The sequence below is a fragment of the Hemiscyllium ocellatum genome, chromosome 50 (assembly GCF_020745735.1).
Source record: "Hemiscyllium ocellatum isolate sHemOce1 chromosome 50, sHemOce1.pat.X.cur, whole genome shotgun sequence".
Taxonomy (NCBI): domain Eukaryota; kingdom Metazoa; phylum Chordata; class Chondrichthyes; order Orectolobiformes; family Hemiscylliidae; genus Hemiscyllium; species Hemiscyllium ocellatum.
This window is the reverse complement of record NC_083450.1, coordinates 3,346,336-3,357,666: the sequence shown is the minus strand read 5'-3', so window position 1 is coordinate 3,357,666 and position 11,331 is coordinate 3,346,336.

The window sequence follows — 11,331 nt, the reverse complement described above, 5'->3', positions numbered from 1 at the left end:
GCAGCCGCAGCACCCGATGTGGCCTCCTCTATATTGGGGAGACAGGCCGCCTACTTGTGGAACGTTTCAGAGAACACCTCTGGGACACCCGCACCAACCAACCCAACCACCCCGTGGCTCAACACTTTAACTCTCCCTCCCACTCCCCCTTGGACATGCAGGTCCTTGGCCTCTTCCATCGCCAGACCATGGCAACACGACGCCTGGAGGAAGAGCGCCTCATCTTCCGCATGGGAACCCTCCAACCACAAGGGATGAACTCAGATTTCTCCAGCTTTCTCATTTCCCCTCCCCCCACCTTGTCTCAGTCCCAACCCTCGGACTCAGCACCGCCTTCTTGACCTGCAATCTTCTTTGACCTCGACCTCTCCGCCCCCACCCCCTCACCTTAACCTCCTTCCACCTATCGCATTCCCAACGCCCCTCCCCCAAGTCCCTCCTCCCCACCTTTTATCTTAGCCTGCTTGGCACACTCTCCTCATTCCTGAAGAAGGGCTTATGCCCGGAACGTCGATTTTCCTGTTCCCTCGGATGCTGCCTGACTTGCTGTACTTTCCCAGCACCACTTGGGGCTGTTTTCCCTGGAATGTCGGAGGCTGGGGGGGTGACCTTATGGAGGTTTATAAAATCATGAGGGGCATGGATAGAGTAAATGGACAAGGTCTTTGCCCTGGGATGGGGGAGTGCAGAACTAGAGGGGCATAGGTTTAGAGTGAGAGGGGAAAGATATAAAAGAGACCTAAGGGGCAACTTTTTCACACAGAGGGTGGTACGTGTATGGAATGAGCTGCCAGAGGAAGTGGTGGAGGCTGGTACAATGACAACATTTAAGAGGCATTTGGATGGGGACATGAATAGGAAGGGTTTGGGGGGATATGGGCCAGGTGCTGGTAAATGGGAGCTAGATGAATTTAGGATATCTGGTCGGCCTGGCCAAGTTAGAACGAAGGGTCTGTTTCCGTGCTAAACATCTCTATGCTGCAAAATGTGCTTTCTCTCCACAGTTGAGCTTTTCCTGGGATTTCTGTTTGCGTTTCGATAAAGCTGGGGCTGTTTCCACAACAGCAGTGACGGCTGAGGGGAGATCGGGCGGCGAAGTGACTGAGGGCCTCAGATGAGAGGAAAAATTTCCCCTTAATGAAAGGGTGAAGAGCCAGGGGAATCAATTAAAGGTAAAGGGGCTGGAAGGATAGGATTTGAGGAAGAAGGTTTTTTTAGGCCAGAGTGTCATGGGTAGCTCGGGTGTTGTGGTACTACCACAGCATTTAAACAGCATTGAGGTGATCACCTGAAATGCTCTAACAGAAAATAGATCGAATGCAATCGCAATTAGAGCAGATAGATGCTCAATGCCCAGCACAGACTGAAAGGGCTGAGCGGCCTCTTTGCCAAGAGGGACGGAGGAGCACAGAGATATCAGGAGCTGTCTGGAACAACAAGAGAAATGGTATCAGAGGAAGGTGAGAGGAGGACGCCGCGGCTGAGGGGGGAGTTGCCAGAGACAGACATTTACTTCAAATATCCATAAAGCAAGACAAGGAAATCATTAACACAGTCCGGCGTTTCCTCCCGCTGGGAGCTGTCTGGGTAATCATTGTCTGCTGTGACAGGTACAAACTCTAACACCGAGTCCGTTCTCATGGCCAAGCCGGATATAATAACAGACAGCAACAGGATGGGAGAGGGAATAAATCACAGAGAGAGAGGGGGGGGGGGGGTGAGAGAGGGGGGAGTGAGAGAGGAGGGGGGGAGTGAGAGAGAGAGGGGTGTGAGAGAGAGGGGGGGTGTGAGAGAGAGAGAGGGGGTGTGAGAGAGAGGGGGTGTGAGAGAGAGAGGGGGGGTGTGAGAGAGAGAGAGAGGGGTGAGATAGAGAGGGGGTGTGAGAGAGAGAGAGGGGTGTGAGAGAGAGAGGGGGGGTGAGATAGAGAGGGGTGTGTGAGAGAGAGGGGGTGTGAGAGAGAGAGAGAGAGGGGGGTGTGAGAGAGAGAGGGGGGAAGTGAGAGAGAGAGAGGGGGTGAGAGAGAGGGGGGGTTGAGAGAGGGGGGGGGTGAGAGAGAGAGAGAAGGGGGGTGTGAGAGAGAGAGAGGGGTGGTGTGAGACGGGGGAGTGAGAAAGAGAGAGAGAGGGGGGTGTGAGAGAGAGAGAGGGGTGTGTGAGAGAGAGAGGGTGGGGGTATGTGTGTGTGAGAGAGAGAGGGGTGGTGTGAGACGGGGGGAGTGAGAAAGAGAGAGAGAGAGAGAGAGGGGTGTGAGAGAGAGAGAAGGGGGGGTATGAAAGAGAGAGGGGCAGTGAGAGAGAGAGAGGGGGGTGAGTGTGTGTGAGAGAGAGAGGGGAGAGAGAAGGGGGTGTGAGAGAGAGAGAGGGGGGCTGAGACAGAGAGAGAGAGAGAGAGAGGGGAGGGTGAGAAAGAGAGAGAGATGGGGGTGTGAGAGAGAGAGGGGGAGTGAGAGAGAGAGGGGGAGTGAGAGAGAGAGACGGAGAGAGAGAGGGGGGGTGAGAAGAGAGGGGGGGTGAGAGAGAGAGGGGTGTGTGTGAGAGAGAGAGAGAGAGAAGGGGGGTGAGAGAGAGAGAGAGAGAGGGGAGGGTGAGAGAGAGAGAGAGATGGGGGTGTGAGAGAGAGAGAGGGGGTGAGAGAGAGAGGGGGAGTGAGAGAGAGAGACGGGGGGGTGAGAAGAGAGGGGGGTGAGAGAGAGAGAGAGGGGGGTGTGTGAGAGAGAGAGAGAGAAGGGGGGGTGAGAGAGAGAGAGGGGGGCTGTGAGAGAGAGAGAGAAGGAGGGTGTGTGAGAGAGAGGGGGGGTGGTGTGAGAGAGAGGTGAGGGGGGGAGAGAGAGAGAGAAAGAGAGAAAGGGGTGTGTGTGACAGAGAGGGGGGTGTAAGACAGAGAGAGAGGAGTGAGAGAGAGAGAGAAAGAGAGAGAGGGGTGTGAGAGAGAGAGGGGTGTGAGAGAGAGGGGGGAGGTGAGAGAGAGAGAGAGGGGTGTGAGAGAGAGAGAGGGGTATGTGAGTAAAAGAGGGGGGCTGAGAGAGAGAGAGATAGGTGATAGAGAGAGAGAGAAAGGGGGGTGTGTGTGTGAGAGAGAGAGAGGAGGGGTGTGTGTGAGAGAGAGAGAGAGAGAGAGAGGGGTGTGAGGGAGAGGAGGGGGTGAGAGAGAGAGGGGTGTGAGAGAGTGGGGTGTGTGTGTGAGAGAGAGAGGGGGGTGTGAGAGAGTGAGGGGGTGAGAGAGAGAGAGAGGGGGGGGTGTGTGAGAGAGAGAGAGAGAGAGGGGTGTGAGAGTAAAAGAGGGGGGCTGAGAGAGAGAGAGAGAGGTGATAGAGAGAGAGAGAAAGGGGGGTGTGTGTGTGAGAGAGAGAGAGGAGGGGTGTGTGAGAGAGAGAGAGAGAGGGGTGTGAGGGAGAGGAGGGGTGTGAGAGAGAGAGGGGTGTGAGAGAGTGGGGTGTGTGTGTGAGAGAGAGAGGGGGGTGTGAGAGAGTGAGGGGGTGAGAGAGAGAGAGAGGGGGGTGTGTGAGAGAGAGAGAGAGAGAGAGAGGGATGGGGGTGTGAGAGAGAGGGGGGGGTGCGTGAGAGAGAGAGAGAGGGGTGTGTGAGAGAGAGAGAGAGAGAGGGGAGTGAGTGAGAGAGAGAGAGGGAGGGGGTGTGAGAGAGAGAGAGAGGGAGAGGGAGAGAGAGAAAGAGAGAGAGAAAGGGGTGTGTGTGTGAGAGAGAGAGGGGCGGGTGTAAGAGAGAGAGAGGTGTGAGAGAGAGAGGGGGGATGTGAGAGAGAGGGGGGGTGAGTGAGTGAGAGAGAGAGGGAGGGGTGTGTGTGTGAGAGAGAGAGAGAGAGAGAAGGGGGGGCGTGTGAGAGAGAGAGAGGGAGGGAGGTGGGTGTGAGAGAGAGAGGGAGGGGGGCTGTGAGAGAGAGAGAGAGGGGTGTGAGAGAGAGAGGGAGGGGGGCTGTGAGAGAGAGAGAGGGGTGTGAGAGAGAGAGGGAGGGGGGCTGTGAGAGAGAGAGAGGGGTGTGAGAGAGAGAGGGGGGGGAGAGAGAGAAGAGAGAGAGAGAAAGGGGTGTGTGTGTGTGTGTGTGTGTGTGTGTGGTGTGAGGGGGAGAAAGAGGGGGGTGTGAGAGAGAGAGGGGGGGGTGCGTGAGAGAGAGAGGGGGGTGAGTGAGAGAGAGAGAGAGGGGGGGGTGAGAAGAAGAGAGGGGAGATGTGAGAGAGAGAGAGAGAGGGGGGTGAGTGAGAGAGAGAGAGAGAGAGAGAGGGGGGTGTGAGTGAGAGAGAGAGAGAGAGAGAGAGAGGGGGGTGTGAGTGAGAGAGAGAGAGAGAGAGAGAGGGAGGGGGCGGGGTGAGAGAGGGGGGTGTGTGAGAGAGAGAGAGTGAGGGGGGTGTGAGAGAGAGGGGTGTGAGAGAGGGGGGGGAGGGAGAGAAAGAGAGAGAGAAAGGGGTGTGTGTGTGAGAGAGAGAGGGGTATGAGAGAGAGGGGGGAGTGAGAGAGAGAGAAAGAGAGGGGTGCGAGAAAGAGAGAGGGATGTGTGTGTGTGTGTGTGTGTGTGTGTGTGTGTGAGAGAGAGAGAGTGAGTGAGGGGGTGAGAGAGAGAGAGAGAGAGGGAGTGGGGTGTAAGGGAGAGAGAGAGGGGGGTGTGTGAGAGAGAGTGAGGGGGTGTGTGTGAGAGAGAGAGGGAAGTGTGAGAGAGAGTGAGAGAGATAGAGGGGGGTGTGTGTGAGAGAGAGGGGTGTGTGAGAGAGAGGGGTGTATGTGAGAGAGAAAGAGAGGGGAGTGTGAGAGAGAGAGTGGGGGTGTGTGAGAGAGAGGGGTGTGTGTGTGAAAGAGAGGGGCGTGTGAGAGAGAGAGAGAAAAATGGGAGTGAGAGAGAGGGGGGGTGAAAGAGAGAGGGGGCTGAGAGAGAGAGAGAGGGGTGTGTGAGAGAGGGGTGTGAGAGAGAGGGGTGTGTTTGTAAGAGAGAGAGAGGGGTGTGTGTGTGAGGGAGGGGTGAGAGAGAGAGAGCGAGGGGATGTGTGCGAGAGAGAGGGGTGTGAGAGAGAGAGAGGTGTGTGTGAGAGAGAGAGGGGAGTGTGTGTGAGAGAGAGGGAGGTGTGAGAGAGAGGGGGTGAGAGAGAGAGAGAGGTGTGTGTGTGTGAGAGAGAGGGGTGTGTGTGTATGAGAGAGAGGGGGTGTGAGTGAGAGAGAGGGGTGTGTGTGAAAGAGAGTGGGGTGTGTGAGAGAGAGGGGTGTGAGAGAGAGTGGGGTGTGTGTGTGAGAGAGAGAGAGAGACAGAGAGACAGAGGTGTGTGTGAGAGAGAGAGGGGTGTGTGAGAGGGAGAGAGAGAGAGGGGGCGTGTGTGTGAGAGAGAGGGAGGTGTGAGAGAGAGGGGTGTGAGAGATAGAGAGATGGGGGGGGTGTGTGTGAGAGAGAGAGGGGGAGTGAGAGAGAGTGTGTGTGTGAGAGAGGGAGAGAGGGATGTGTGAGAGAAAGAGAGAGAGGGGTGAGAGAAAGAGAGAGAGAGGGGTGTGTGTGAGAGAGAGAGAGAGGGGTGTGTTTATGTGAGAGAGAGAGAGGGGGTGTGAGAGAAAGAGAGAGAGAGGGGTGTGAGAGAGAGAGAGGTGTGGTGTGAGGGAGAGCGAGAGGGGAGGTGAGAGAGGGAGAGGGGTGTGTTTATGTGAGAGAGAGAGAGGGGGGTGTGAGAGAAAGAGAGAGAGAGGGGTGTGAGAGAGAGAGAGGTGTGGTGTGAGGGAGAGCGAGAGGGGAGGTGAGAGAGGGAGAGGGGTGAGAGAGAGGGGAGGAGGGGTGAGAAAGGAGAGGTGAGAGAGGGGGTAAGAGAGGGGGGTGGGGGTGAGAGGGAGGGAGAGGGGGTTGAGAGTGAGGGGGAGGATGAGAGAGAGGTGGTGAGTGTGAGGGGGGGATGAGAGAGAGATAGAGAGGGGATGAGGGGGCAGAGAGAGAGAGGGGGGATGAGACAGAGAGAGGGGTGAGAGAGGGTGAGTGAGAGAGGGGGTGGGGAGGTGAGAGAGACAGAGAGAGGGGATGTGAGAGAGAGGGGAGGGGGTGAGAGAGTGAGGGGTGTGTGTGTGAGAGAGGGGGATGTGAGAGAGAGTGTGGGGTGTGTGTGAGAGGGAGGGGGATGAGAGAGAGTGAGGGGAGTGAGAGAGAGAGAGTGAGGGGTGAGAGAGAAGGGGCGAGAGAGAGAGGAGTGGGGGGATGAGGAGGGGGGGAGAGGGTGCGTGAGAGAGGGGTTAAGAGAGAGAGTGTGTGTGTGTGAGAGAGGGTGTGTGTGTGAGAGAGAGAGGATGTGTGAGAGAGAAAGAGAGATATAGAGAGGGTGTGTGTGTGTGCGAGAGAGAGAGTATGTGTGTGAGAGAGGGGGGGTGAAAGAGAGAGGTGTGGTGTGAGGGCGAGCGAGAGGGAAGGCGAGAGAGGGAGGGGGTGAGAGAGGGGTGGGGGTGAGAGAGAGGGAGAGGGTGTGAGAGAGAGAGAGGGGGGATGAGAGAGGGGATGAGAGAGAGGGGGATGGGGGGAGGGTGAGGGGGAGGATGAGAGAGAGAGAGGGTGTGTGTGAGAGAGGGGGGAGAGAGAGAGTGAGGGGTGTGTGTGAGAGAGAGGGGGGAGAGAGAGAGTGAGGGGTGTGTGTGAGAGAGAGGGGGATGTGAGGGGGGGGGGGAGAGAGAGTGAGTGTGGGGTGTGTGTGAGAGAGAGGGGGATGTGAGAGAGAGAGAGTGAGGGGAGTGAGAGAGAGAGAGAGGGGTGAGAGAGAGAGAGAAGGGGGGAGAGAGAGAGGGGTGGGGGTAGAGAGGAGGGGGAGAGAGAGGGTGTGTGAGAGAGGGATGGAGGGGGTGGGGGAGAGAGAGAGAGAGAGAGAGAGAGAGAGGGTGTGAGAGAGAGAGTGGGGGATGAGAGAGAGAGAGAGAGAGAGAGGATGAGAGAGAGAGGGGGGGAGAGAGAGAGGGGTGAGAGTGAGAGGAGAGATGAGAGAGAGAGAGAGAGAGAGACAAAGGGGTGGAGAGAGAGAAGGGGTGAGAGAGAGGGTGGGAGAGAGAGGGGGTGAGAGAGAGAGAGAAGTGGGGTGTGAGAGAGTGAGAGGGAGGTGAGAGAGAGATGGGGGTGAGAGAGTGAGAGGGTGGTGAGAGAGAGATGGGGGGTGGGAGAGAGAGGGGGTGGGGGGAGAGAGAGAGAGAAAGAGAGTGGGGTGAAAGAGACGGGGGAGGGGGGTGAGAGAGAGACGGGAGAGGGAGGTGTGAGAGAGAGAAAGAGAGACACACAGTGTGGGGGGGGGTGAGAAAGAGAGAGAGGGAGGGTGTGTGTGTGTGAGAGGGGGGGGGTGAAAGAGAGATGGGTGAGAGAGAGAAGTGATGAGAGAGAGAGAGGTGGTGTGTGTGAGAGAGAGAGAGGTGGTGAGAGGGAGAGAAAGAGGGGGGTGTGAGAAAGAGAGAGGGGTGTGTGAGAGAGAGAGGGAGTGTGTGTGAGAGAGGGGTGTGTGAGAGAGAGAGGGAGTGTGTGTGAGAGAGAGGGGGGTGTGAGAAAGAGAGGGGGATGTTTAGAGAGAGAGGGGTGTGTGATAGAGAGAGGGGTGTGTGAGAGAGAGAGGGAGTGTGTGTGAGAGAGGGGTGTGTGAGAGAGAGAGAGGGAGTGTGTGAGAGAGAGGGAGTGTGTGAGAGAGAGAGAGTGTGTGAGAGAGAGGGAGTGTGTGAGAGAGAGGGAGTGTGTGAGAGAGAGAGGGGTGTGTGAGAGAGAGAGGGAGTGTGTGTGAGAGAGGGGTGTGTGAGAGAGAGAGGGAGTGTGTGAGAGAGAGAGTGTGTGAGAGAGAGAGTGTGAGAGAGAGAGAGTGTGAGAGAGAGGGTGTGTGTGTGTGTGTGTGTGAGTGAGTGAGAGAGAGGGAGTGTGTGAGAGAGAGAGAGTGTGTGAGAGAGAGAGTGTGAGAGAGAGGGTGTGTGTGTGTGTGTGTGTGTGAGTGAGTGAGAGAGAGGGTGTGTATGAGAGAGAGAGGGGGGCTTTGAGAGAGAGAGAGGCAGGGGGGGTGTGAGAGAGAGAGATTTACAGCAGAGAGGGAAGAGGAGGGGTGGGTAAGAAGGAGCAGGGGGTGGGGGAGGAAGGAGTTGGAAGGAAGAAATGATCAAGAGAGGGAGGGAAGGAAGGAGTGAGGGTGGGGGAGGGAGGGAGGGAAAGGGAGAGGGTGCGGAGGGAGGGAAGGAGCAAGGGTGGGGAGGGAGGGAGGGAGAGAAGGGGTGAGGGTTGGGAGGGAGGGAGGGAAGGAGCGAGGATGGGTAGGGAAGTGGGGCTACATCCTCGAGTTCTGAGGGAGGTGGCTGAGGAAATAGTGGAGGCGTTAGTTGTGATCTTTCAAAAGTCACTGGAGTCGGGGAAAGTCCGAGGTGATTGGAAAATCGCTGACATGTAACCGCCTTGTTCAAGAGAAAAGATGGAAAATGATCGGCTGGTTAGCCCAACCTCAGCTGTCGGTAAAATTCTAGAATCCATCGATAAGGATGAGATTTCTAAATTCTTGGAAGTGCAGGGTCGGATTAGAACAAGTCAACATGGATTTAGTAAGGGGAGGTCATGTCTGACAAACCTGTTAGAATTCTTTGAAGAGGTGACAAGTAGGTTAGACCAGGGAAAACCAGTGGATGTGGTCTATCTAGACTTCCAAAAGGCCTTTGGTAAGGTGCCACACGGGAGGCTGCTGAGCAAGGTGAGGGCCCATGGTGTTCGAGGTGAGCTACTGGTATGGATTGAGGATTGGCTGTCTGACAGAAGGCAGAGAGTTGGGATAAAAGGTTCTTTTCCGGAATGGCAGCCGGTGACCAGCGGTGTCCCGCAGGGTTCAGTGTTGGGGCCGCAGCTGTTCATGTTATATATTAATGATCTGGATGAAGGGACTGGGGGCATTCTAGCGAAGTTTGCCGATGATACGAAGTTAGGTGGACAGGCAGGTAGTACTGAGGAAGTGGGGAGGCTGCAGAAGGATCTGGGCAGTTTAGGAGAGTGATCCAGGAAATGGCTGATGGAATTCAATGAACAGGCCTCGGGGGCCAAGGTAAACTGAGGCAAGAGCGAGGCCATGCTCTTCGGGAACTGGGCCGACCAATCCTCGATCCCCTTCACCGTCAGGACCGACCTCCTGAAGATGCTGGGTGTTTGGTTCGGGGGGGGCTGGGGCGTGCGCCAAGACTTGGGAGGAGCGTATCAGTAAAGTGAGGCAGAAACTGGGCAGATGGAAGCTACGGTCGCTCTCCATCGCGGGAAAAAACCTGGTCATCAGGTGTGAGGTACTGTCATTGCTATTATATGTGGCACAGGTCTGGCCTATTCCCAGAACCTGTGACGCTGCAGTCACCCGGGCCATCTTCCAGTTTATATGGAGATCAAAGGTGGACCGGGTCCGAAGGGACTCGCTGTACAAAGATCTGGGCAACGGGGGAAAAAATACACCCAATGCCACCCTCACCCTGATGGCCACCTTTGTGTGTGGCTGCATCAAGCTGTGCGTGGATCCCCGGTACGCAAACACCAAGTGTCACTACGTACTGAGGCTCTACCTGTCCCCGGTGTTGCGAAGGATGGGCCTGGCCTTGCTGCCGCGTAACGTTCTGAGTAGTTGGACCGTTCACCTGTCCTTCGTGGAGAAGTTTATGAAGAAAAACACCTTAGACCACAAGTCCATCAGGAAGTGGTCAGCACGTAGTGTCCTTGAGACCCTTCGGGAAAAGGAGAGGGCGGATCCTGTCGAGCGGTTCCCTGAGCAGACTGTCAAAGCCATTTGGCAGAATGCCTCATCGCCAGAACTTTCCAACAAGCACCAAGACGTGGCTTGGCTGGTGGTGAGGAGGGCTCTGTCTGTGAGATCCTTTATGCACGTCCGGACTCTCAGCTGCACCGCACGCTGCCCTCGAAGCGGCTGCGGGGGGGACGAGACTGTCACACACCTCCTTCTGGAATGTGCCTATGCAGAGGAAGTCTGGAGAGGAATGCAGTGGTGTTTGTGGGAGGTTCCGTGGGACTCCGTGCTCTACGGCCTGTTCCCCGGGACGCACACCGAGACGAACATCAACTGCGCCTGGAGGATCATCAACTCGGTGAAGGACGCTCTCTGGGCGGTCCGAAACCTGTTGATCTTCCAGCTGAAGGAGTTGACCCCGACTGAGTGTTGCAGACTGGCACATTCCGAGGTCCAGGACTACGTGTTGAGGGACGCGCTGAAGCTTGGGGCAGCTGCTGCCAAGGCGCGGTGGGGAAAGACCACCGTGTAACATCTGCCTGTCTGAGACTAACAGGGGGCCCATGCAGTCGTTTGGGCTCTGCTGACACCTCAGCTAAATATATGGGCATATGATTGAAAAATGTACAGACCTGTATATAACAATGATAAACTCTGACCTCTGTATGCAAAGAAATGGAATATTTCCGTACGTGTAGCATGACCAACTGCACAGACCACCAAAATATTTTATGAATAAAGTATATTTTTGAAATAAGTGAGCAAATGCTAGGTCTTGCACTTTGGAAAATAGAATACAAGCATGGATTACTTTCTAAACGGTGAGAAAATTCAAAAAGACAAGATACAAAGGGACCTGGGAGCACTAGCCCAGGGATCTCTCAAGGTTAACTTGCAGATTGAGTCTGTTTGTCAGAAAGTGACTAATGTTGTCATTTACCTCGAGGGTTGGAATGTAAAGGAGGGAGAGATTGAGCGAGGGAGGTAGGGAAGGAGCGAGGGGAGGGACAGAAGGAGTGAGGATGGGGAGGTTGAGGGAGGGAGCGAGGGGAGGTTGAGGGAGGGAGCGAGGGTGGAGATGAGAAGGGAGGGAGGGTGGGGAGGGAAGGAGTGAGAGTGGGGACGAAGAGAGGGAGGGAGTGAGCGAGAGTAGGGAGGGAGAGAGGGAGTGAGTGAGAATGAGGCGAGACGGAAGGGAGGGAGCGAGAGTGGGGAGGGAGGGGGAGGGTGGGAATGAGGGAGCGCAAGAGTAGGGAGGGAGGGAAGTGAGAATGGGGAGAGAGGGAAGGAGCAAGAATGGGGAGGGAGAGAGGGAGGGAGCGAGACAGGAAGGGAAAGAGCTGTAATACATAGAATAAGAAGATTATGTCAGATCTACAAACCCTCAACTGCATTTTCCTCGCCAACCCTTCACTCCTTCCCAATTCAATGTCTCTCCAATCACAGTCCGGAGTATAATTAACAGCCCAACTTCTCACTCCCCCCCCCCTCAGAGACAAACAATTCCCAGGCTTCACTCTCATGGAGAAGAAATGCCTCCTCATATTTGTCTTCTATGTTGTGACCGCCTTATTCGGAGATGATTCCTTCTGATCCAAGACCCTCCCACACAAGGGGATACAACTCCTCCACACCTCCCGTCAAT